Below are 3,403 nucleotides of genomic sequence, written 5' to 3'. Positions count from 1 at the left end.
TTTTTTTAGTCAGGGTCTCACTCTGGCACCCAGGTTGGAGCTCCGTGGCATGATCACTGCCACCTGGACCTCCTGGGCTCAAGTGATCCTTCTACCTCAGCCTCCTGAGTAGCTGGGACCACTTCCAGCTAACTTTTTAAGTTTTTTTGTAGACACAATGCCTTGCTATGTTGTCCACACTGGTCTTGAATTCCCAAGCTCAAGCAATCCTCCAGCCTTGGTCTCCCAATGTGCGAGGATTACAGGTGTGAGCCACCGCAGTTGGCCACAGTGTATCTATATGATTAAATAGTTTCAAGCTATTAAAGTTTCTGATTTTGAAGACTGCTTTATGACATAAAAAAACATGTGTGATGTAAAAACCATGCAGCATCTTAAGAGTACACGTTCAACCTAAATCCAAGTAGTCTTTTGTATGTGCATTAAACATACTGGAGCTGGATTTTGTGTTTTCCTTATATTTTATAACCTTTCTAATACCTTTTAAGTCAGAAAGTAAATGAACGCCATTAAGAGGAAACATATAATCAAAGAACAGAGCAGCCCTGAGGTGTGACGTGTCACTGTCTTCAGCTGGGACATCCTTTAGTTTCATAAACTCTGCCTTTTTCTTTGGGACCACCCAGGGCAGGGACCCTGGGTCCTCTCTGCCTTGGTGGCTCCAGGAACACAACCAGGGCTCAATAAATAATTGACCATCACAAAGACCCCCAAAAGACCCCATTCACTCGGGCAGACTGCTAACCTCTCAAGGCATTCTCTTAAGTGGGTTTCATTTGTTTTTAATTTTTTTCCAATTTAAATGGATGAAAATGAAAGCCAGGAGAGAGTTGTGGGCTTGCTGAGAGCCGGAAAAGAGTAAAATGAACGAATGAGCCTGGTCCCTGCAGAGCACAGCAGGAGGCCTGATCCTGCTCCTGCAGCGATGAGTGTCCATTTCTTGTCCATTTCTTGGATTCTGAGGCTCCACCACCTATGAGTCAGAAAAGAAAGTGCAGGAAGTATGAACAACATTCAGCACCATCACTACAACGGAGGACAGGGGCACTTGGAGACAAGAAGGCCTGGCCTCGGCATCCAGGAAGTAGGAGTTGCCTTCTGTCCCCTCCATGGAGGAGGACAAACTGGGCCCACAGGAAGCATCTCGGGTGTCTCTGAGGTTTCAGGCTCTCCTAGGCCCGGGGACAAAGGATGCCCCATGACCACTATGACTCGAACAGAAGCTGTGAGCAAAGCACCAGCACTGGTCCTGGACTGAGGGCACCAGGGACCTGCAGGACCCAACACCACTCCGGGCGGTAGTGAGCGCTTCCCAGCATGCCAATGGCGTCCAGGGAGCACGTTCACTAAGGAGGTGCCATTTCCCTCTCTTTTTCCTGGACTTTCTCATCACCCCCAATGTTGTCTGAACAGCTTCCCCTTGTCCTGTGACATGCCCGGAGGAAGGCACTTCATGTGAGAGGAGGGGACGTGGAGACCTTGGGTTCCCTGCATCCCTCCTGGAGGTGACCAGGTGTGGCAACTCCCTGCTGGAGGGGATTCCTGGAGAGCCGAAAGGCATGGCGTTCTCCAGGTCCCAGGGAGGTGCGGGTGCAGAGGGCGACTGCGAGGTCCCCACACCTCAGGGGAGTCGCTGGACCTGCAGGGGCCAACCCGTCGACCAGAGACACAGCTCAGTTTCTCCTCCTGCAAACCTATGTCTAGACCCATGGCTCTCAGGAGTCTGATGTTAGAAACACCCAAGAAGGGGCAAAGGGTCCTGACGCCCAAGCAGAACCCCAGATCTGTCCAACCAGAGTCTCTGGGTGCGGCACCCAGGCATAGGTATGTTTAATGCTTCTAGGGCAGCTCTAATGTGCAGCTGTAACAGAGAACTCTGGCCTGAACTAATTCCTGTTCATGAGCTTTTAGAAACCAAGGACACTAGAGCAGGTGCGCCCCCAAGACATCACCTAAAACAACTCCTGCGAGTCACAGAGGAGGGAGCTGGTTTTCAAGGAAGTCAAGTCACCCACCCAGGGATGCACAGCACGTGAGTGGCAGAGCCATTGCCAACATCCCCCTCCACGCTCGACCTCCCTAGAAGACCAGTCCGAAGCCCTCGACTTCCCGGGAGAGTTGGGTCTGAGCGGCCACACGGAGTTCCTGACCCCCAGGATGGAACCCCAGGCTGCTGGTGGCTCCGTGTGTCCTCCTGTTGCCGTGACTCGGAGGATCCTCTCGGGAAAAATTCCGGGGGGCTCGAATGCTCTCCGAGGTGCAGAAAAGGAAGATGTTTCTGGAAACTGGAAAAGACTCCGCGACAGATGGCAGTTTGGGCTTTGTGGCTTCGCGCCCGGAAAAGAGAGAAACATGGCAGAATCGCTCCTCGCGGAAAGGGCATCTGGGCTTCGCAACGAGACCGTAAACGGCAGCAGCGACCCAGAGCCGCCCAGATGGGCCTCTGTCCCGGCCGTCTGGCTCCACATCCCCCCTCGTCACCCTCCCCCACCGGGGTCACAGCCCGGGGAGCCCTCCGCCCCAGGCTGGTTCCGGGCTCCGCCCACAGGCAGGGAGGGGGATGGGAGTGCGGGAAGACGAGCCTCTGGGCGGGGCTCATATGCAAATGCGGATACCAGCCGGGAGGCTCTGGGCCGCAAGTGACAGGACGTCTGGGGGCACTGGGGCCCCTGGGCCAGCAGCATCAGCATCACGGTCCGTCGGAAACTCGGCATCTCAGATTTTACCCTGGACCTACTGAGTGAGAACCTGCGTGTTCCGAGAGCCCGAGGGGATTCACGTGCCATTCAAGTCTCCCAAGAACCAGCTTACATGAAAAAGGCCCGCATCAACTCGCTTAGCCTGAGGTCCGGAAGGGGCAGCGCCGCGCTGTGCTCACTGGCTCCGGGATGCCCGAGCTCGGTCTCTGCGTCTGGGCTCCTCGGGCCTCCCGCAGGGTCTCACGGCGCGCCAAGGCTCCCGCACCGTCTGACGGCGTCCAGAGGACGAGAAGGAGAGCTGGGCGTTTTCTCCTGCGAGGCGTGGAAATCTTTCCCAGAAGCCCCTAGCAGAGTCCCTTAGGTCCCATTGGCTGGGACTGGAGGACACACCCACTCTCAAGCCAATCACCCGCGAAGGGGAGGAGACTCTGGGCGTGGCCCTGGCTCCACAGACCAATCCTGTGACCCTCAGGCCGGCCCCGGGCCGCCTCCCCTCAGCACGTCGTTTCTACCGGGGGGAGAACCACAGTGGGGCTCTCCTACCAAGGAGGAAAGGAGAGGGGCCGCTCGGTGTCGGCCACGATCCTGGCTGCGCCTAGCTGCCCCCCCCCCCCCGTGGGTCCGCATGTGCCCGTGCGTGTCTCTCTGTCATCAGTGCTCCACTGTCTCTCCGTTCAGCGGCTGTTTGTCTGTTCAGCAAACCC

The 3,403-nt window shown here is 56.2% G+C and overlaps 1 long non-coding RNA gene across 2 annotated transcripts in view; it reads right to left on the bottom strand.

Annotated features, from left to right (window-relative positions):
* The window catches only part of LOC103273695, a 10,660-nt gene extending 7,727 nt beyond the window's left edge, over window positions 1–2,933 (bottom strand). The window contains exons 1-2 of one of the 2 annotated variants that reach the window (XR_505204.1): window positions 2,812–2,933; window positions 746–973 (exon numbers count right to left, since the gene is read on the bottom strand). This is a non-coding gene — a long non-coding RNA (uncharacterized LOC103273695). Of the gene's footprint in view, window positions 1–745; window positions 974–2,015; window positions 2,325–2,811 lie in introns of those variants that run through there. The other variant, XR_505203.1, reaches the window with a different exon arrangement.
* Window positions 2,934–3,403: the final 470 nt, after the last annotated feature.

The sequence above is a fragment of the Carlito syrichta genome, unplaced genomic scaffold (assembly GCF_000164805.1).
Source record: "Carlito syrichta isolate Samal-C Ts95f unplaced genomic scaffold, Tarsius_syrichta-2.0.1 Scaffold314118, whole genome shotgun sequence".
Taxonomy (NCBI): domain Eukaryota; kingdom Metazoa; phylum Chordata; class Mammalia; order Primates; family Tarsiidae; genus Carlito; species Carlito syrichta.
This window is presented reverse-complemented; position numbering and strand designations above follow the sequence as displayed.